At 41.0% G+C, this 23,774-nt stretch overlaps 6 non-coding genes across 6 annotated transcripts; all 6 read right to left on the bottom strand.

Annotated features, from left to right (window-relative positions):
- Positions 1-2,071: 2,071 nt before the first annotated feature.
- trnae-cuc (transfer RNA glutamic acid (anticodon CUC)) lies at positions 2,072-2,143 on the bottom strand. The gene has a single exon. It is a non-coding gene; the product is annotated as a tRNA-Glu (tRNA).
- A 485-nt stretch (positions 2,144-2,628) lies between these two features.
- On the bottom strand, positions 2,629-2,700 carry trnae-uuc (transfer RNA glutamic acid (anticodon UUC)). Its single transcript has one exon. It is a non-coding gene; the product is annotated as a tRNA-Glu (tRNA).
- A 207-nt stretch (positions 2,701-2,907) lies between these two features.
- On the bottom strand, positions 2,908-2,979 carry trnae-uuc (transfer RNA glutamic acid (anticodon UUC)). Its single transcript has one exon. It is a non-coding gene; the product is annotated as a tRNA-Glu (tRNA).
- Positions 2,980-7,223: 4,244 nt separating this feature from the next.
- Positions 7,224-7,295, bottom strand: trnae-cuc (transfer RNA glutamic acid (anticodon CUC)). The gene has a single exon. It is a non-coding gene; the product is annotated as a tRNA-Glu (tRNA).
- Positions 7,296-11,096: 3,801 nt separating this feature from the next.
- trnae-cuc (transfer RNA glutamic acid (anticodon CUC)) lies at positions 11,097-11,168 on the bottom strand. Its single transcript has one exon. It is a non-coding gene; the product is annotated as a tRNA-Glu (tRNA).
- A 1,110-nt stretch (positions 11,169-12,278) lies between these two features.
- Positions 12,279-12,350, bottom strand: trnae-cuc (transfer RNA glutamic acid (anticodon CUC)). Its single transcript has one exon. It is a non-coding gene; the product is annotated as a tRNA-Glu (tRNA).
- Between the last annotated feature and the right edge of the window lie 11,424 nt (positions 12,351-23,774).

Below are 23,774 nucleotides of genomic sequence, written 5' to 3'. Positions count from 1 at the left end.
AGAGGTTTTTGGTTGATCAGGACAGTTTTAGCAAGACTTAAAAACAAACTGACTAATGAAAAAATCCTAACTACCTCTGAATTCCCTGACCAGGAAACGAACCAAGGGCACAGCAGTGAGGGTGCTGAATCCTGACCACTAGACCAACATGGACAACAAATACTACATTCTGGACATAGCTAACATAGCACAGTATATGAACAGGTAAGCAGGAAGAAGCGACCCCACTGACTTGTCTTAATCTTTCTGGTAGCCAAGAAACAGCTTTGCTGACAATATACAGGTTTCTTGTTGTTCAGGAAAATATCAGCAAGCATTAAAGTCAAACTGACTGGTGAAATAACCCTTTCTACTTCTGAATTCCCTGACCAGGAATCAAACCCAGGCCGCGGCAGTGAGAGAGCGGAATCCTAGCCACTAGACCACCAGAGACAACATATACTGATTTCTGGACACAAGTAACATAGCACAGTATATCAACAAGCAAGCATTGGAAGAAAAAAGTTCACGATAGGTCTCAATCTTTTTGTTAGCCGTGAAAAGTTCAACTGACAACATGTTTCTGGTTGTTCAGGACAGTATCAGCAAGCATTAAAAACAAACTGACTGTTAAAAAAATCCCAACTACTGTTATACATTATTAACATTTTTAATTCTTTATTTCATATATTAACCATGTTGAAATGTTTAATAGATGTGTAGAGTAGATGAAATAGTGTTGAACTCAGTATAATTTGACCTTAACCTTGTTTTTGTCTAAAAATTCCTTCTCAGTGTTTTGCGCACAAACATTCTGTTCGTGAGAACAGATTTTGCCTCACACATACCCTGAGAGCACCATCACTCAAGGCCACTCTAAATCAAGTTCAATTTGTTTGTGAGATATTGTTTTGGGAAAAAAGTACGAAAAGTACCCTGAGACTATATTTTGTCTAAAAAGATGAACACAGCTGCGGACTGTGTATGAAAATAATATTATGTAACATATTGTGTGAGAACCAATCTGTTTTACTTATTCATGATGGGAGGAGGAATAGGTGTTCTCTTACTGATTTGGATTCTTTAAAAGCTGTATTCCGCAAAAGAGGGGGCACACGCGCACCCTGGAATTCCACCTTTTACGTGATGTTCAGTGTTGTGTGACCGGAGATTCTCTGTAATAAATCATCCTTGCAAGGAGTTTTTCTCACAAGAAGTCTATCTTCAGTTTTTTGGAACACGCAAAAGAGGACAAATAATTAACCTCTATCACTAGTTCTGAATTCCCTGACCGGGAATCTAACGCAGACCGCGGCAGTGAAAAAGCCTAATCCTGGCCACTACACCACCAGGGACAACATACACCATTATCTGGCCACAGATAACAAAGCACAGTAAATGAACAAGCAAGCAGGAAGAAAAGGCTCCACGGACTTGTATAAATCATTTTGGGATTCACGAAACAGCTCAACTGACAACATAAAGGTTTCTGGTTGTTCAGGACAGTGTCAGCAAGCATTAAAAATAAACTGACTGGGGAAATAACCCTTTCTACTTCTGAATTACCTGACCAGGAATCGAACCCAGGCCACAGCAGTGAGAGTGCCGAATCCTAGCCACTAGACCACCATGGACAACATATACTGAGTTCTGGACACAAGTAACATAGCACAGTATATCAACAAGCAAGCAGTGGAAGAAAAAAGTTCACGATAGGTCTCAATCTTTTTGGCAGCCGTGAAAAGCTCAATTGACAACATACAGGTTTCTGGTTGATCAGGACAGTTTTAGCAAGACTTAAAAACAAACCGACTAATGAAAAAATCCTAACTACTTCTGAATTCCCTGACCGGGAAATTTGTCCTTGCTACTAGACCACCAGGGACAACAAATACTGAATTCTGGACATAGCTAACATAGCACAGTATATGAACAGTTAAGCAGTAAGAAGCGACCCCACTGACTTGTCTTAATCTTTCTGGTAGCCAAGAAACAGCTTTGCTGACAATATACAGGTTTCTTGTTGTTCAGGACAATATCAGCAAGCATTAAAGTCAAACTGACTGGTGAAATAACCCTTTCTCCTTCTGAATTCCCTGACCGGGAATTGAACCCAGGCCGCGGCAGTGAGAGTGCCGAATCCTAGCCACTAGACCACCAGGGACAACATATACTGAGATCTGGAGACAACTAACATAGCACAGTATATCAACAAGCAAGCAGTGGAAGAAAAAAGTTCACAATAGGTCTCAATCTTTTTGGCAGCCGTGAAAATTTCAACTGACAACATACAGGTTTCTGGTTGTTCAGGACAGTATAAGCAAGCATAAAAACAAACTGACTGTTAAAAAAATCCTAACTACTTCTGAATTCCCTGACCGGGAATCTAACGCGAACCGCGGCAGTGAAAAAGCCTAATCCTGGCCACTAGACCACCAGGGACAATATACACCAATATCTGGCCACAGATAATATAGCACAGTAAATGAACAAGCAAGCAGGAAGAAAAGACTCCACGGACTTGTATAAATCTTTTTGGGTGCCACGAAACAGCTCAACTGACAGCATACAGGTTTCTGGTTGAGCAGGACAGTTTTGGCAAGCATTAAGAATAAACTGACTGGTGAAAGAAGCCCAACCACTGCTGAATTCCCTGACCGGGTATCGAACCCAGGCCGCGGCAGTGAAAGTGCCGAATCCTAGCCACTAGACCACCAGGGAGAACGAACACCACCTTCTGGACACAGCTTACATAGCACAGTAAATAAACAAGCCAGCAGGAAGAAAAGGCTCCACGGACTTTTCTCAATCTATTTGGGAGCCACGAAACAGCTCAACTGACAACATAAAGGTTTCTGGTTGTTCAGGGCAGTATCAGCAAGCATTAAAAAAAAACTGACTGGGGAAACAACCCTTTCTACTTCTGAATTTCCTGACCGGGAATCGAACCCAGGCCACGGCAGTGAAAGTGCCGAATCCAAGCCACTAGACCACCAGGGACAACGTATACTGAGTTCTGGACACAAGTAACATAGCACAGTATATCAACAAGCAAGCAGTGGAAGAAAAAAGTTCACGATAGGTCTCAATCTTTTTGGCAGCCGTGAAAAGCTCAACTGACAACATACAGGTTTCTGGTTGATCAGGACAGTTTTAGCAAGACTTAAAAACAAACTGACTAATGAAAAAATCGAAACTACTTAAGAATTCCCTGAACGGGAAAACGAACCAAGGGGACGGCAGTGAGAGTGCTGAATCCTGGCCACTAGACCCCCAGGGACAACAAATGCTGAATTCTGGACATAGCTAACATAGCACAGTATATGAACAGGCAAAAGGAAGAAGCAAACCCACGGACTTGTCTTAATCTTTCTGGTAGCCAAGAAACAGCTGAACTGACAATATACAGTTTTCTTGTTGTATAGGACAATATCAGCAAGCATGAAAGTCAAACTGAGTGATGAAATAAGCCTTTCTAATTCTGAATTCCCTGACCGGGAATCGAACCCAGGCCGCGGCAGTGAGAGTGACGAATCCTAGCCACTAGATAACCACGGACAACATATACTGAGTTCTGGACACAAGTAACATAGCACAGTATATCAACAAGCAAGCATTGGAAGAAAAAAGTTCACGATAGGTCTCAATCTTTTTGGCAGTCGTGAAAAGTTCAACTGACAACATGTTTCCGGTTGTTCAGGACAGTATCAGCAAGATTTAAAAACAAACTGACTGTTAAAAAAATCCTAACTACTTCTGAATTCCCTGACCGGGAATCTAACGCAGACTGCGGCAGTGAAAAAGTTTAATCCTGGCCACTAGAGCACCAGGGACAACATACACCATGTTGGAATTTATTTCTAAATCAACATAAACTCAAGTTAGTAAACTCCAATTTGTGACCTTACCCAACTGCCACTCATCCAACAATATGCACGCTCGTTCTGCAATACAAAGGTATCAAGAAGCCGGCATTTTCACACACGAGTGGATTTATTCCTAACAGATCTAATACAAGCACCTGGGTCTCGGGTCCCTCTCAATACAGCTATGTACGCCTCTGTTGCCACCAGCAGACGTACTCTACATCCGAGTTGCCCAGCAATGAGTTATACTACACAATATGCAAATGGCACAGCAACAAAGGCATCCTGGCGTTATTCTATTGGCTATGTGTATACTGCAGTTAACTTTAGCTTGCTCTCATTGGTCTTTCTTCCCCTGCAGAATCGCTTGCTGGCTCCTCCTGGTTGTAGTTTCCTCACAGTTGGTTATCTCGTCTCTGCATCCTCTTTGCGATTAGGACCGTTTGTTCTGAAACATTCCATTCTTGCACACCCTTGCACCACACATCCTGTTTTGTTCCACCATTTACACGCTCAGCACTTTACAGTCTCACACTTCTCATACACAGGATGTAGCAACATCTAATGAACTTACTTTAAGCTCAAACTCTTATGTTCCTTTGACCATTATCTGGCCACAGATAAAATAGCAACAGTAAATGAACAAGCAAACAGGAAGAAAAGGCTCCACGGACTTGTATAAATCTTTTTGGGTGACACGAAACAGCTCAACTGACAACATACAGGTTTCTGGTTGATCAGGACAGTTTTAGCAAGCATTGAAAACAAACTGCCTTGTGAAAGAATCACAACCACTGCTGAATTCCTTGACCGGTAATCGAACCCAGGCCGCGGCAGTAAAAGTGCCAAATCCTAGCCACTAGACCACCAGGGAGAACAAACACCAACTTCTGGACACAGCTTACATAGCACAGTAAATGAACAAGCCAGCAGGAAGAAAAGGCACCACGGACTTTTCTCAATGTATTTGGGAGCCACGAAACAGCTCAACTGACAACATAAAGGTTTCTGGTTGTTCAGGGCAGTATCAGCAAGCATTAAAAATAAACTGACTGGGGAAACAACCCTTTCTACTTCTGACTTCCCTGACCGGGAATCGAACCCAGGACGCGGCAGTGAGAGTGCGGAATCCTAGCCACTAGACCAACATGGACAACATATACTGAGTTCTGGACACAAGTAACATAGCACAGTATATCAACAAGCAAGCAGTGGAAGAAAAAAGTTCACGATAGGTCTCAATCTTTTTGGCAGCCGTGAAAAGCTCAACTGACAACATACAGGTTTTTGGTTGATCAGGACAGTTTTAGCAAGACTTGAAAACAAACTGACTAATGAAAAAATCGAAACTACTTAAGAATTCCCTGAACGGGAAAACAAACCAAGGGGACGTCAGTGAGAGTGCTGAATCGTGGCCACTAGACCACCAGGGACAACAAATGCTGAATTCTGGGCACAGCTAACATAGCACAGTATATGAACAGGCAAGAGGAAGAAGCAACCCCAAGGACTTGTCTTAATCTTTCTGGTAGCCAAGAAACAGCTGAACTGACAATATACAGTTTGCTTGTTGTATAGGACAATATCAGCAAGCATGAAAGTCAAAATGACTGATGAAATAACCCTTTCTATTTCTGAATTCCCTGACCGGGAATCGAACCCAGGCCGCGACAGTGAGAGTGCCGAATCCTAGCCACTAGAACACCAGGGACAACATATACTGAGTTCTGGACACAAGTAACATAGCACAGTATATCAACAAGCAAGCATTGGAAGAAAAAAGTTCACGATAGGTCTCAATCTTTTTGGCAGCCGTGAAAAGTTCAACTGACAACATGTTTCTGGTTGTTCAGGACAGTATCAGCAAGCATTAAAAACAAACTGACTGTTAAAAAAATCCCAACTACTGTTATACATTATTAACATTTTTAATTCTTTATTTCATATATTAACCATGTTGAAATGTTTAATAGATGTGTAGAGTAGATGAAATAGTGTGGAACTCAGTATAATTTGACCTTAACCTTGTTTTTGTCTAAAAATTCCTTCTCAGTGTTTTGCGCACAAACATTCTGTTCGTGAGAACAGATTTTGCCACACACATACCCTGAAAGCACCATCACTCACGGCCACTCTAAATCCAGTTCAATTTGTTTGTGAGATATTGTTTTGGGAAAAAAGTACGAAAAGTACCCTGAGAGTATATTTTGTCTAAAAAGATGAACACAGCTGCGGACTGTGTATGAAAATAATATTATGTAACATATTGTGTGAGAACCAATCTGTTTTACTTATTCATGATGGGAGGAGGAATAGGTGTTCTCTTACTGATTTGGATTCTTTAAAAGCTGTATTCCGCAAAAGAGGGGGCACACGCGCACCCTGGAATTCCACCTTTTACGTGATGTTCAGTGTTGTGTGACCGGAGATTCTCTGTAATAAATCATCCTTGCAAGGAGTTTTTCTCACAAGAAGTCTATCTTCAGTTTTTTGGAACACGCAAAAGAGGACAAATAATTAACCTCTATCACTACTTCTGAATTCCCTGACCGGGAATCTAACACAGACCGCGGCAGTGAAAAAGCCTAATCCTGGCCACTACACCACCAGGGACAACATACACCATTATCTGGCCTCAGATAACAAAGCACAGTAAATGAACAAGCAAGCAGGAAGAAAAGGCTCCACGGACTTGTATAAATCATTTTGGGATTCACGAAACAGCTCAACTGTCAACATAAAGGTTTCTGGTTGTTCAGGGCAGTATCAGCAAGCATTAAAAATAAACTGACTGGGGAAATAACCCTTTCTACTTCTGAATTCCCTGACCGGGAATCGAACCCAGGACGCGGCAGTGAGAGTGCGGAATCCTAGCCACTAGACCAACATGTACAACATATACTGAGTTCTGGACACAAGTAACATAGCACAGTATATCAACAAGCAAGCAGTGGAAGAAAAAAGTTCACGATAGGTCTCAATCTTTTTGGCAGCCGTGAAAAGCTCAACTGACAACATACAGGTTTTTGGTCTATCAGGACAGTTTTAGCAAGACTTGAAAACAAACTGACTAATGAAAAAATCAAAACTACTTAAGAATTCCCTGAACGGGGAAACAAACCAAGGGGACGTCAGTGAGAGTGCTGAATCGTGGCCACTAGACCACCAGGGACAACAAATGCTGAATTCTGGGCACAGCTAACATAGCACAGTATATGAACAGGCAAGAGGAAGAAGCAACCCCAAGGACTTGTCTTAATCTTTCTGGTAGCCAAGAAACAGCTGAACTGACAATATACAGTTTTCTTGTTGTATAGGACAATATCAGCAAGCATGAAAGTCAAACTGACTGATGAAATAACCCTTTCTACTTCTGAATTCCCTGACCGGGAATCGAACCCAGGCCGCGACAGTGAGAGTGCCAAATCCTAGCCACTAGACCACCAGGGACAACATGTACTGAGTTCTGGACACAAGTAACATAGCACAGTATATCAACAAGCAAGCAGTGGAAGAAAAAAGTTCACGATAGGTCTCAATCTTTTTGGCAGCCGTGAAAAGCTCAACTGACAACATACAGGTTTTTGGTTGATCAGGACAGTTTTAGCAAGACTTAAAAACAAACTGACTAATGAAAAAATCCTAACTACCTCTGAATTCTCTGACCGGGAAACAAACCCAGGGCACAGCAGTGAGGGTGCTGAATCCTGACCACTAGACCAACATGGACAACAAATACTGAATTCTGGACATAGCTAACATAGCACAGTATATGAACAGGTAAGCAGGAAGAAGCGACCCCACTGACTTGTCTTAATCTTTCTGGTAGCCAAGAAACAGCTTTGCTGACAATATACAGGTTTCTTGTTGTTCAGGAAAATATCAGCAAGCATTAAAGTTAAACTGACTGGTGAAATAACCCTTTCTACTTCTGAATTCCCTGACCAGGAATCTAACCCAGGCCGCGGTAGTGAGAGTTCCGAATCCTAGCCACTAGACCACCAGGGAAAAAATATACTGAGTTCTGGACACAAGTAACATAGCACAGTATATCAACAAGCAAGCAGTGGAAGAAAAAAGTTCACGATAGGTCTCAATCTTTTTGGCAGCCGTGAAAAGCTCAACTGACAACATACAGGTTTCTGGTTGATCAGGACAGTTTTAGCAAGACTTAAAAACAAACTGACTAATGAAAAAATCGAAACTACTTAAGAATTCCCTGAACAGGAAAACGAACCAAGGGGACGGCAGTGAGAGTGCTGAATCCTGGCCACTAGACCACCAGGGACAACAAATGCTGAATTCTGGGCACAGCTAACATAGCACAGTATATGAACAGGCAAAAGGAAGAAGCAACCCCACGGACTTGTCTTAATCTTTCTGGTAGCCAAGAAACAGCTGAACTGACAATATATAGTTTTCTTGTTGTATAGGACAATATCAGCAAGCATGAAAGTCAAACTGACTGATGAAATAAGCCTTTCTAATTCTGAATTCCCTGACCAGGAATCGAACCCAGGCCGCGGCAGTGAGAGTGCCGAATCCCAGCCACTAGACCACCAGGGACAACATATACTGTGTTCTGGACACAAGTAACATAGCACAGTATATCAACAAGCAAGCATTGGAAGAAAAAAGTTCACGATAGGTCTCAATCTTTTTGGCAGTCGTGAAAAGTTCAACTGACAACATGTTTCCGGTTGTTCAGGACAGTATCAGCAAGATTTAAAAACAAACTGACTGTTAAAAAAATCCTAACTACTTCTGAATTCCCTGACCGGGAATCTAACGCAGACTGCGGCAGTGAAAAAGCCTAATCCTCGCCACTAGACCACCAGGCACAACATACACCATTATCTGGCCACAGATAAAATAGCACAGTAAATGAACAAGCAAGCAGGAAGAAAAGGCTCCACGGACTTGTATAAATCTTTTTGGGTGCCACGAAACAGCTCAACTGACAACATACAGGTTTCTGGTTGATCAGGACAGTTTTAGCAAGCATTAAAAACAAACTGCCTTGTGAAAGAACCACAACCACTGCTGAATTCCCTGACCGGGAAACGAAAGCGGGCCGTGGCAGTGAGAGTGCCAAATCCTAGCCACTAGACCACCAGGGACAACATATACTGAGTTCTGGACACAAGTAACATAGCACAGTATATCAACAAGCAAGCAGTGGAAGAAAAAAGTTCACGATAGGTCTCAATCTTTTTGGCAGCCGTGAAAAGCTCAACTGACAACATACAGGTTTCTGGTTGATCAGGACAGTTTTAGCAAGACTTAAAAACAAACCGACTAATGAAAAAATCCTAACTACTTCTGAATTCCCTGACCGGGAAATTAATCCTGGCTACTAGACCACCAGGGACAACAAATACTGAATTCTGGACATAGCTAACATAGTACAGTATATGAACAGGTAAGCAGGAAGAAGCGACCACACTGACTTGTCTTAATCTTTCTGGTAGCCAAGAAACAGCTTTGCTGACAATATACAGGTTTCTTGTTGTTCAGGACAATATCAACAAGCATTAAAGTCAAACTGACTGGTGAAATAACCCTTTCTACTTCTGAATTCCCTGACCAGGAATTGAACCCAGGCTGCGGCAGTGAGAGTGCTGAATCCTAGCCACTAGACCACCAGGGACAACATATAATGAGATCTGGAGACAACTAACATAGCACAGTATATCAACAAGCAAGCAGTGGAAGAAAAAAGTTCACAATAGGTCTCAATCTTTTTGGCAGCCGTGAAAATTTCAACTGACAACATACAGGTTTCTGGTTGTTCAGGACAGTATAAGCAAGCATTAAAAACAAACTGACTGTTAAAAAAGTCCTAACTACTTCTGAATTCCCTGACCGGAAATCTAACGTGAACCGCGGAAGTGAAAAAGCCTAATCCTGGCCACTAGACCACCAGGGACAACATACACCAATATCTGGCCACAGATAACATAGCACAGTAAATGAACAAGCAAGCAGGAAGAAAAGGCTCCACGGACTTGTATAAATCTTTTTGGGTGCCACGAAACAGCTCAACTGACAGCATACAGGTTTCTGGTTGAGCAGGACAGTTTGGCAAGCATTAAGAATAAACTGACTGGTGAAAGAAGCCCAACCACTGCGGATTTCCCTGACCGGGAATCGAACCCAGGCCGCAGCAGTGAAAGTGCCGAATCCTAGCCACTAGACCACCAGACAGAACAAACACCAACTTCTGGACACAGCTTACATAGCACAGTAAATGAACAAGCCAGCAGGAAGAAAAGGCTCCACGGACTTTTCTCAATCTATTTGGGAGCCACGAAACAGCTCAACTGACAACATAAAGGTTTCTGGTTGTTCAGGGCAGTATCAGCAAGCATTAATAATAAACTGACTGGGGAAATAACCCTTTCTACTTCTGAATTCCCTGACCGGGACTCAAACCCAGGCCGCGGCAGTGAGAGTGCGGAATCCTAGCCACTAGACCACCAGGGACAACATATACTGAGTTCTGGACACAAGTAACATAGCACAGTATATCAACAAGCAAGCAGTGGAAGAAAAAAGTTCACGAAAGGTCTCAATCTTTTTGGCAGCCGTGAAAAGCTCAACCGACAACATAGAGGTTTTTGGTTGATCAGGACAGTTTTAGCAAGACTTAAAAACAAACTGACTAATGAAAAAATCCTAACTACCTCTGAATTCCCTGACCGGGAAACGAACCCAGGGCACAGCAGTGAGGGTGCTGAATCCTGACCACTAGACCAACAGGTACAACATATACTGAGTTCTGGACACAAGTAACATAGCACAGTATATCAACAAGCAAGCAGTGGAAGAAAAAAGTTCACAATAGGTCTCAATCTTTTTGGCAGCTGTAAAAAGCTCAACTGACAACATACAGGTTTTTGGTTGATCAGGACAGTTTTAGCAAGACTTAAAAACAAACTGACTAATGAAAAAATCGAAACTTCTTAAGAATTCCCTGAACGGGAAAACGAACCAAGGGGACGGCAGTGAGAATGCTGTATTGTGGCCACTAGACCACCAGGGACAACAAATGCTGAATTCTTGGCACAGCTAACATAGCACAGTATATGAACAGGCAAGAGGAAGAAGCAACCACACAGACTTGTCTTAATGTTTCTGGTAGCCAAGAAACAGCTGAACTGACAATATACAGTTTTCTTGTTGTATAGGACAATATCAGCAAGCATGAAAGTCAAACTGACTGATGAAATAGCCCTTTCTACTTCTGAATTCCCTGACCGGGAATCGAACCCAGGCCACGACAGTGAGAGTGCCGAATCCTAGCCACTAGACCACCAGGGACAACATATACTGAGTTCTGGACACAAGTAACATAGCACAGTATATCAACAAGCAAGCATTGGAAGAAAAAAGTTCACGATAGGTCTAAATCTTTTTGGCAGCTGTGAAAAGTTCAACTGACAACATGTTTCTGGTTGTTCAGGACAGTATCAGCAAGCATTAAAAACAAACTGACTGTTAAAAAAAATCCCAACTACTGTTATACATTATTAACATTTTTAATTCTTTATTTCATATATTAACCATGTTGAAATGTTTAATAGATGTGTAGAGTAGATGAAATAGTGTTGAACTCAGTATAATTTGACCTTAACCTTGTTTTTGTCTAAAAATTCCTTCTCAGTGTTTTGCGCACAAACATTCTGTTCGTGAGAACAGATTTTGCCACACACATACCCTGAAAGCACCATCACTCACGGCCACTCTAAATCCAGTTCAATTTGTTTGTGAGATATTGTTTTGGGAAAAAAGTACGAAAAGTACCCTGAGAGTATATTTTGTCTAAAAAGATGAACACAGCTGCGGACTGTGTATGAAAATAATATTATGTAACATATTGTGTGAGAACCAATCTGTTTTACTTATTCATGATGGGAGGAGGAATAGGTGTTCTCTTACTGATTTGGATTCTTTAAAAGCTGTATTCCGCAAAAGAGGGGGCACACGCGCACCCTGGAATTCCACCTTTTACGTGATGTTCAGTGTTGTGTGACCGGAGATTCTCTGTAATAAATCATCCTTGCAAGGAGTTTTTCTCACAAGAAGTCTATCTTCAGTTTTTTGGAACACGCAAAAGAGGACAAATAATTAACCTCTATCACTAGTTCTGAATTCCCTGACCGGGAATCTAACACAGACCGCGGCAGTGAAAAAGCCTAATCCTGGCCACTACACCACCAGGGACAACATACACCATTATCTGGCCACAGATAACAAAGCACAGTAAATGAACAAGCAAGCAGGAAGAAAAGGCCCCACGGACTTGTATAAATCATTTTGGGATTCACGAAACAGCTCAACTGACAACATAAAGGTTTCTGGTTGTTCAGGGCAGTATCAGCAAGCATTAAAAATAAACTGACTGGGGAAATAACCCTTTCTACTTCTGAATTCCCTGACCGGGAATCGAACCCAGGCCGCGGCAGTGAGAGTGCCGAATCCTAGCCACTAGACCACCAGGGACAACATATACTGAGTTCTGGACACAAGTAACATAGCACAGTATATCAACAAGCAAGCAGTGGAAGAAAAAGTTCACGATAGGTCTCAATCTTTTTGGCAGCCGTGAAAAGCTCAACTGACAGCATACAGGTTTCTGGTTGATCAGGACAGTTTTAGCAAGACTTAAAAACAAACTGACTAATGAAAAAATCGAAACTACTTAAGAATTCCCTGAACGGGAAAACGAACCAAGGGGACGGCAGTGAGATTGCTGAATCCTGGCCACTAGACCACCAGGGACAACAAATGCTGAATTCTGGGCACAGCTAACATAGCACAGTATATGAACAGGCAAAAGGAAGAAGCAACCCCACAGACTTGTCTTAATCTTTCTGGTAGCCAAGAAACAGCTGAACTGACAATATACAGTTTTCTTGTTGTATAGGACAATATCAGCAAGCATGAAAGTCAAACTGACTGATGAAATATGCCTTTCTAATTCTGAATTCCCTGACCGGGAATCGAACCCAGGCCGCGGCAGTGAGAGAGCCGAATCCTAGCTACTAGACCACCAGGGACAACATATACTGAGTTCTGGACACAAGTAACATAGCACAGTATATCAACAAGCAAGCATTGGAAGAAAAAAGTTCACGATAGGTTTCAATCTTTTTGGCAGTCGTGAAAAGTTCAACTGACAACATGTTTCCGGTTGTTCAGGACAGTATCAGCCAGATTTAAAAACAAACTGACTGTTAAAAAAATCCTAACTACTTCTGAATTCCCTGACCGGGAATCTAACGCAGACTGCGGCAGTGAAAAAGCCTAATGCTGGCCACTAGACCACCAGGGACAACATACACCATTATCTGGCCACAGATAAAATAGCACAGTAAATGAACAAGCAAGCAGGAAGAAAAGGCTCCACGGACTTGTATAAATCTTTTTGGGTGCCACGAAACAGCTCAACTGACAACATACAGGTTTCTGGTTGATCAGGACAGTTTTAGCAAGCATTAAAAACAAACTGCCTTGTGAAAGAACCACAACCACTGCTGAATTCCCTGACCGGGAATCGAAAGCGGGCCGCGGCAGTGAAAGTGCCGAATCCTAGCCATTAGACCACCAGAGAGAACAAACAACATTTTCTGGACACAGCTTACATAGCACAGTAAATGAACAAGCCAGCAGGAAGAAAAGGCTCCACGGACTTGTTTCAATCTATTTGGGAGCCACGAAACAGCTCAACTGACAAAATAAAGGTTTCTGGTTGTTCAGGGCAGTATCAGTAAGCATTAAAAATAAACTGACTGGTGAAATAACCCTTACTGCTGCTGGATTCCCTGAACGGGAATCAAACCCAGGCCGCAGCAATGAGAGTGCCGAATCCTAGCCACTAGACCACCAGGGACAACAAATGCTGAGTTCTGGACACAAGTAACATAGCACAGTATATCAACAAGCAAGCAGTCGAAGAAAAAAGTTCACGATAGGTCTCAATCTTTTTGGCAGCCGTGAAAAGCTCAACTGACAACATACAGGTTTCTGGTTGCTCAGGACAGTATCAGCAAGCATTAAAAAATTAAAATGACTGGTGAAATAACCCTTACTACTTCTGAATTCCCTGAGCGGGAATCAAAGTCAGGCCGCGACAATGAGAGTGCCGAAGCCTAGCCACTAGACCACCAGGGACAACAAATACTTCGTTTTGGACACAAGTAACATAGCACAGTATATCAACAAGCAAGCAGTTGAAGAAAAAAGTTTACGGCGTTGTCTCAATCTTTTTGGCAGCCGTGAAAAGCTCAACTGACAACATACAGGTTTCTGGTTGATTAGGACAGTTTTAGCAAGCATTAAAAACAAACTGACAAATGAAAAAATCAACTTCTGAATTCCCTGACCGGGAATCAAACACTGGCCGCGGCAGTGAAAGTGCCGAATCCTAACCACCTGACCACCAGGGAAAACAAACGCCAACTTCTGGACACAGCTTACATAGATAGCAGTCTCAATATTTTTGGCATCCGTGAAATGCTCAACTGACAACAGAGAGGTTTCTGGTTGTTCAGAACAGTATCTGCGAGCCGACCCTCAGCACTCCTGGATTCCCTGACTGGTAGAGCTGTGCGATACTTGAGATTTTAGTATAGATAGATACCAAGTCTTTTTCGGTTCAGCAAAATATTATGGTATTTTAAATCATTTGTCCTATTAAATAACTTGTGTTTGTTTTTTTGCAAATTAGACTTGTTAGGTTCTTAAACATGCCCTAATATAATATCCTCAACCGATACATACCTGGGCTTTTATTTTATTTTGCAATGTAGTATTAATCTTCATATTCTTAGTCACTGTCACTCTTCTGCACCCAAAGAAACGTCAGCCACCAAAGTTCCTCTGGTTTAGTCACATTACATAAACGATACTTACATGTTGTGCTACACTAATACATAGCTCAGCTAGTAGTTGGAAAAGCTGAAACAAAAATAGTTTGACTCATTGTCATATTATGTCATTCACTGTAAAAATAATTATTTGTTACCGCTAGTGCCACCCACCGCTGTCATTGGCAGGCCGACACATGCACATATGCTACAAAGTGATTGCTCGAGGGACACATGAGAAACCAAAATAAATAAATAAATGTGAAATATTAACACTACAGCTCTGGTACCGATTCAAACCTACTGACCGGGAATTGAACCTGGACCGCTGCTGTGAGTGTTGGATCCTAGCCACTAGACCACCAGGTACAACCAGCTTCTAGACAAGGCTAACATATCATAGTATATGAACAAGCAAGCAGCAACAGGCAGAAAGACTCCACGGCCTTGTGTCAATCTCTTTGGCATCTGTCAAATAGCTCAACTGATAACATACATGTTTCTGGTTGTTAAGGACAATGTCAGCGAACATTAAAGATAATCTGACTGGTGAACCGACCCTCAATACTTCTTAACTCCCTGACCGGGAATCAAACTCGGGCTGCAGCGAAAGTGACGAAGCCTCGTCACTAGATCACCAGGGACTACTAACAAGAAACAACTACACATGGGAGAGTCTCCAATAATACATGAACAAGCAAAGGAAACACCACTACTAAACCCAGAAAACAGGATGTGGCAAAATGGCCACCCATAAGATGGATATAAAAACAGGTGGATTTTGCTACTTAAATCATATTCCACAAACACAATATTAATCAGAATTTCGTGTTTCCACAAATCTAGTTACGAAAATTGCCAATTTACTGCTGTAGGTTTTTTTTTCTTTTTTTTCCTTCTCCTTTTCACAAATAAAACTTCTGGTGGAGAAAAGAGCTGCAATTTAGCCAAATCACTAATTTCCAACACATACTGTAAATGGCAACCACATGCATTTATACCACTGCATTTATACCACATGCACCCAGCTCCATATTCAGCCCCACAATCAATATGTGTCAGTGTAAAACCTCTGTAAATAGCTAGAGGGGTCTCATTCGTTTTCCCACCATGACTCCTTGACACGCACATGTACACCCCCCCCCCCCCCCCGCCCCTCCCCTCCCCTCCACCTTGCAGGTTTGTTGTTGCAACACATGTACTTTACTGTAACATCAACACAACTTAAAATGAAAATTATTACACACATTTCACTTTAAAGGGACTGCAACATGAAAAATCAACTTTTTGGAACTTTTAGCCATGTTAAAATGCTAATACCTCACCAAAAGTTGTGTTTTCCTCCATTCGCCCCTGTATGAGAAATTCTAGGTTATTCTGCTCTCCAAGCACCAGTCCCTTCCAACCTGAGAAAACGAGCTGTTGGCACGGTTTGACGTCATTACATGCGGCCCCACCCCCGCACCGCCTCTGCGGAGTAAACACACGCCCACGTTCTCTGAGACCTCCCTCCATGGGATAATGACAAAAGTAGCCTTTCAATAAACATTCTGTCCAAATGAATTCAAAGCAATCAATTATTCTTCACATTTGCAATGCAAAATTGCAACAAAAAGACAATTGACAATCTTAAAATCCATTGACTGACACAGGTGTAAACTACAAGTAAAACATTTGCGCTGGTGAATTTAAGTTGAATGAATGGTGTAGTGGCTCGTGCGCTCGCCCCATAAGCAACAGGGCGTAGTGCTTTTTTTCCCCTCCTCCTTCTTTCCTCTAACCTCTCTGCTCCCCTCCTCTTCCACGATTTCTTGCGGGAAGGACCCGTTTTGTTTCAAATGTTTAATCAAGAATTGATGGCTTGCGTGACCAAAAGCAGAGATCTAGCAGCCCTTGACATTTAGAGTCCATTTTAAAAATCGGCTTAAAACCTATCTGTATGTTTCGTGGCCGCTGTGACGTTATGAGTGGGGCGCGGCAGCCACAGGGGGAGAGGCGGAGTTTTACTGAACCGAGCGTTTGACTTCCGGGTAAGAAAAATAGCCACCGAAATAACTCACATTTCATAAGAAATGGCATCGCGATTGTGTCAAAGGTAAGATTTTATGCCTAAAGTTAACTGTGGAAGGGCTTAAAATACCATGGCGTAGTCCCTTTAATACACTTACCAAACAACTGTGTTTAACATTTGCAGCATGACAACAAACAGCCTGCTGAACAGACTGGATGGTAACCTACTCAAAATATCATTATTCCACCATTTGCATCTTGTGTTTGGAAGCTCTGTTTCTGAGCTGGGTAAGAAAAGTTTACAGGAAGCAAGTATATATCCTCCAAGGGCACAATACTTTATTCCATAAAATAACATTTTGGGGGGAAAGTGTGTATCTTCTTCAAATTTATTGCATTGATGTCACATTCAGGCTCCATTCCTTGTCAGCTAAAGCTGCCAAGATTTAAGGAAAAAAAATGTCTGCAAAGGACACATCTGTGCATCGTCTGCCAACAAGATACTCAAAGAAGTCTCTCTCTCTCTCTCTCTCTCTCACACACACACACACACACACACACACACACACACACACACACACACACACATTATCTTATTGAACACTGGGTTGTGGACTGTGGCTTTGTTTGAAATCCACCACCAGCATCACACATTAATTAAAAGCTGAACTATAATAGAAGCCAGGATTTTCTTTTAATTTAAGCGGAAATTATTTCAACTATAAAGCACGAATTCTGTGTCATTCATAATCCATGCTTCACGTTGGAGTAAACTATCCTACTGACTTAATGTATTATCTTGAATATTCCCACTGATGATGTATTGAATTAAATAGTTTCATGTTGCAAGATGCACTTGTCATGTTTCTCTAGGCCTTGTCAGTACTTCCAGTGTCATTGTTATTATTATGATATGTACCGTCTTTTGATGCAAACCAGAGGTGATTCTAGATCTCAGAGGTTTAGGGGTGCTATAAAGACATTTAGGGGTGCTTGGGTACTACAACGGGGGTATGTGATAGGTAGCCTGTCGTGGTTTGGGGTTACTTCCCGCCCCAAAAATTACATCGGAAGTCAGTAAGTAAACGGAATCTAATAAAAGTTATGCAAAGGAGAAAAGGACTTAAAATATAAACAGCTCCTCAACATACGCATTGACAGTATGCATATTTCTGGAGTAAATCAGTTCCCTACAGTGAGAATTAACAAAAATGGACCTTGGACTTGTTTTTGAAATGTTCTTTTAAATGAAACAGACATCAACTTAATACAGAATTATTGTTATTATTATTTTTACTATACTTGTCTGTACTATGTTATAAAAAACATATATTACATACACATAAAAAAAAGAAATGTGCTTGAATCTACAAAATAATAATGCATGTACAAGTCTGTGAATGGATGAAGTACATACATACTGCCTTTTTACATTTTGTCTTTAATACAAATACTTCAAAATTGAGCTTTTGTTTGCTGAAAAACAATCTTATGTCCATGACATGTCCATGTCCATGAGGCTAGTTTTTTTTTTCTGTGCAGACACACACACACACACACACACACACTACACAACACGCACGCACGCCACACAAGTTATAGTAAGCTAGCTAATAGCAGCACAAAAGAGACTTTAATATTAACACTTATTTCGCTCATTAGCACATAGCAACATGTTTAAGGAGCAAAAAAGCAGTAATGAAAATAATGCGTTAGTGTTGAGTGGTAGAAGGTAAGAAACTTTTTACATATCCTGGTAAAAGGAAGGAACACTTTCACTCAACTAGAGAGACATACCATGTGACTGGACTGAGGAAGACGACGCACTGCGCTTGTCTGCTTGTAAGGAGGAGGGGGAGGGTCGAGGTAAATCAAACCATTTTTAATCAAATGGGGGGGTGTACTGTATTTTTGTTGTTTAAATATGCGCAAATGTAACCCCTTCAGACCCACATTTTAAAAAAACAACAACTGATTTTGACTCTTTTCCAACAACATGCAAACATTTTGGTGGGTTATCTCAAGTTTTTATTTCTTATAGTGGACACCAGGATAGTATGGCTGAAACGTGTTGGAAACTTACCAAGCTTATATGTAACATTTTTTTTAACATAAACATCATTCAAATCAACTTGCGATTGTGATTGGTTAGCTAGGATCCAATCATGAACCACAAATGTTGACATCATCCAAATTATTTTTATTGGTTTAGACACAAAAGTATGTCATGTCCACTGCGATCATCTATGGGTCAGAGGGGGATTTTGAGGCAACACGCTCAATGAATACAGGCCTTCAGTGAAGATCATTTAAAATGAAGCAAACAGTTTGTTTATGCATGGAAGAGACACCAGTCTGCTGCTCTGCAACAGTCTCAAGTTTCATTAATATAGTAATAGCAAAAAATGACACATTAGTTATCAGAAAGCAGTGAGCATATAATCATGTTATCTGCAGAATTCTCAGAGAGGAAACAATTCAATTATCTTTCGTTATATTCAGCTGATTCTGTAGGTCACTCAGACTTGTATAAACAAAGCTTGGTCTGTCCAGCAAGTTCATAGGATGGCCTCAGTAGGGGTGGGCATCAACTGGGATAGGCTCCAAGCAGTTAACCCATAAGTCATCACGCTAAACAGGACTAGAGTATAGAAAATGTATGGATGATAAAAATAATAATACATTGTGGATATTAAGATCACTATGTATCTCACTTAATATGCTTTAAGGGATACTTTACTAATTTTGCAATATTCAGAAGTAAAAAGTAAATATTTTGACTATCATCAATTTGATAACATCATTATTTTTCCTGTATAATTAAGGTAAAGCATCACTTGATTGTCACACCCACCTAAGTGGGTTGAAATTTGTTCTCCGCATTTGAACCATCCCCAAGGAAGCGGTGAGCAGCAGCAAAGGCCGCACTCAGGAATAATTGGGTGATCTAACCACCCAATTCCAATAATGCTGAGTGTCAAGCAGGGAGGTATTGGGTTAATTTTTTATAGTCTTTGGTATGACGCAGCCAAGGATTAAACCCACAACCTCCCAGTCTCAGTCTCAAACTATAGAGCAGCCCCAGACGCCCTGTTGGCTCCCAGGAAAAAAAAAATAAAAAAAATAAAAATAAAATAAAATAAAAAATAGGCGTCACGGTGGATGACTGGCTAGCACGTCCACCTCCCAGTGCAAAGGACGTGAGATCGAATCCAGGCTTTGGCCTTCCTGGATGGAGTTTGCATGTTCTCCCCGTACTTAAGTGGGTTTTCTCCGGGTACTCCGGTTTCCTCCCCCATTCCAAATACATGCGTGGCAGGTTAATTGAACACTCCAAATTGTCCATAGGTGTGATTGTGAGTGTGGATGGTTGTTCATCTCTGTGTGCCCTGCGATCGGCTGGCAACCAGTTCAGGGTGTGCCCCGCCTACTGCCCGAAGCCAGCTGGGACCCTTGTGAGGACAAGCGGTTGAGAAAATGGATAGATAGAAAATAAATAAATAAGATAAAAATCAGTGTATGTGTCCAAATGTTCCGTTCAGGCAAAATAGGAACCGAACCAGCCTGAAAATGGGTCAGACGTCCAGAAAAACTCCTAAAATTCCCGATGGTCAGTCTGCGCCCGATGGGGACAACTTAACAGTGTGCATAATTTTGCAATACTAAATATAGCATACTGTAGCCTTGTGTACATGTTGAATGAGGCATTAAACACTTAAACTAAGTTATTATTTTGTAAGTGATTATTATGTGTATAATTTGCCAACGTGTGCACATCTCTCACTCACGCAAAATAACCACATTGTGCATTGTGTTTACAGTAGTAGCTCAAATGCCCCATTTATGTTGCTATAATTCAGAAATAATGGAACAATCCCTTCAGCATGTGCCAGAAATGTGGAGGCGTTTGTGAGGGTAAGATAAGAACGGGATGGGAAAAAAAACTTACATTCCTTCATTTTCTACTGTTTTTAAAATCCTGTATATATAACAGTGAACCAGGAAGAAAACAAGTAGAGAATTGTCTTTGTGTAAATGTGTGTGAATGCGAAGATGTGTGGGAGTGTATAATGAATTAACATTCAACATGTATGCAAAAACTGCGCTGACTTGTTCAACAGGGGGCTTAATGTTTATATGAAATCTGAAATCTAACTAATGTGAGAACTAGAGTTGTCAAACGATTTAAGTTTTTAATCAGATTAATCACATCTTAGAATTTTGAATAATCACGATTAATCGCTTAATTACAAAAGGCTTTTTTTATCAACATTTTTTGCCCACCAAATTTAAAGAGCACCTGTTATGTGTTTTTTTTTTTTTTTTTTACATCTAATGTTATGAGGATGTTTTCAACATTTTTTGATCCACTGCACACGATCGTCCTCCTCTTTTTCTAATCAGTTAATTACTTGCACAATTTAAAATGGGGAAAAATACCCCAAAGGTTTTGACATGAAGAAATTGTCATGTTTATTTTCAGTCTTGTTTACTCCCTGTCATGTTTTCCTTGTGTTTTCCCCTTGTCTTGTCATTTCCTGTTTTATTGTGAAAAGTCTGACTCCTCTCGTTTCTGGTCACTTGCCCTGCCTCGTGTGGTGTCTGTGTCAACCCTGATTGTGTCCGCCTTTCCCCATTACCCTCATGTATCATCCAATCAGTGCCCTCAGCCAGGTGTGTCTTGTCATGTCATTAGTGTTGGTGTATTTAGTCGGTTGTCTCCCCCCTGTTTGTGTCGGTTCATTTTTGCTGTTGCAACTGTCGTAAGTCTTTCGCCACGTCACGCAGACCTCTTCGCCTGATCAGGATCCATGTCATGTTGTTAGTCTCGCCTTAGTTGTTTTGTCATGTTTAGCTTCATGTTTTGTTAGTTCAGTTTATTTTGTATTTTGAAGTTAGGTTTTTTTTGATTAGATATTAAAACGTCTTTTTGGACTGCACCTCTGCCTCCTTGCCCTGCCTTCCCGCATCTGGGTCCTAAAGCCCCCATCTTACTGACAGAAATATTCTGAATGTCATTCACAAACATTTATTAAATGCTTTACCTTGTAGTTATGTAGCTATGTAGTTATCTTTATTGCTCAAACACAACCTGTGCTACCTTTAACGTTACCATCTTCTCTGTGGTCAAAATTAAAATTGCGATTAATTTGCGTTAATGAATGATTAATGCGCAAAAAAATTTGGATTCAATAATTAGTTAACGCTTTAACTGAGAACTGAGAACACAAAGCAAAAGTAACCATGACACTTGTAATGTGAGTTATAGGCCCCCAATAAATATCTGTATATTTGTGTGTGTGTGTGTGTGCGTGCGTGCGTGCGTGCGCGTGTGTGTGTGTGTGTGTGTGTGTGTGTGTGTGTGTGTGTGTGTGTGCGTGTGAGTACATGCAATGGCTTTATGTGTGTTGGCTGGAGCATAAGCACATTTTTGTAGAATCTTGATTTCAACTTTTACTTTCTGTGTTTGATGTTATATCTAACGAGTCAAAAACAGCACATAAATGAGTCGCAAATGGAGGAGAATCCACAGGGAGAAAGCCACAAATGATTAAAATCAGAGTGTAATCAAAGCCATCAACAGTGAGTTTAATCATGACTTGTTTGCTTGCTCGGTAATTCTAAATGCTTTTGCTAAAGCTAAGGGAAGGAAATTTGCATCATTTGGTAAACACAATTGTGAAGACACGAATTGGCCAGTGGGGGAAAAAAATGTGCAATTTGAAATAACTCATTAGCCGTTAGCTCAGATGCTGATGCCGGCATGCGGCTGATCACTAAAGGCAGTCACAATCTTTTGTACTTCTGTTTCAAATTTTTGGACTTATCATCGTTTCAGCCAAGTGTCAAGTTTAAGATGGTTAGACTGACTTAAATGATTAGATAAGTCATGCTATGAGTGTTAGACTTAAGAATAGTACTGTGAAGGGGCAGAGGGGACGTTCACCCTGTTTCTTGTATTCATCCATCCATCCGTCTTCAAGGGTATCACTTGATCAGGAGTACTGGGAGCCTTTCTCTGCTGACTATGGACAAAAGGTGAACTACACTCTAGACTGGTCACTAGCCAATCACCGGCTTAGGCCACATATAGAGAAAGACAAACATTCCCACTGAAATCCACGTTATTACTGAATGGGAATTGAACCCATGCTGCCTGTACCAAGTCAGCACCACTCACCAACTTGCCCCCCCTCCCCCCATCAGAGACTACTGGAACACAATAAGCACAGAATGCCACGCCGGGACAAAAGATCTGTTTGGCAAGTAATTAATCTTGCTGCTGTCAATACTGGTGTCACACTGTTAGCTTTTATTGTTCCAGCAATGCTTCATAACATAAATTAAATTCATTATGCTTATTGTGCACGAACTGGCCAGTTTGTTTTGTGCAAAACTGTCTGATATAAAATCTATCTGGCCGGTTGATGAGTTTTTTCAAAGCATGCAGTGCATTTTGTCTGGGCAGGGTTTCTATGTTGGAAAAAGAGAAGCTGTGAAGTAATCATTATAGGCCCCTCCCAACTACGATGTCCAGATTGGAGTTGAGTTGACAAACATACACTTTCTACTATAAAATTGTTAATTTCAGAAAATACATAAGATAATCAGGAAAAAATCCCCTAAATAACAACAGGAATTACATATTCAGCGTTCCCTCATTTATTACTGGTTACGTTCCAAAATGTAACCGCAATACGTGAAATTGCGTAGTAGTCAGCTTTATTGTTTTACATTTAATATATTTAAGGCTGTAAAACCCCTCACCACATACTTTATACAATTTTCTCAGACAGGCATGAACATTTTCTCACATTTCTCTCTTCATAGATTAAAAAAGGGTACACTATTGTAAAAAAAAAACAACAAAAAAACAAAAATACGCAAAATTGCACTAACAGAAATCTGCGAAACAGTGAGGCCATGAGGGTGAACCGCGTTATAGCGAGACAACATTGTTGTAGTCTATTAAAAATTAAAATAGAGAGTTTCTAGAAAGTTAAGATTACACTATAGGTGATTGGATGACATAGAAAAGTGATGGGGG

The sequence above is a fragment of the Vanacampus margaritifer genome, chromosome 5, assembly GCF_051991255.1.
Source record: "Vanacampus margaritifer isolate UIUO_Vmar chromosome 5, RoL_Vmar_1.0, whole genome shotgun sequence".
Lineage (NCBI taxonomy): Eukaryota > Metazoa > Chordata > Actinopteri > Syngnathiformes > Syngnathidae > Vanacampus > Vanacampus margaritifer.
Note: the sequence above shows the minus strand (reverse complement) of the source record. Positions and strands in the feature narration are given on the sequence as shown.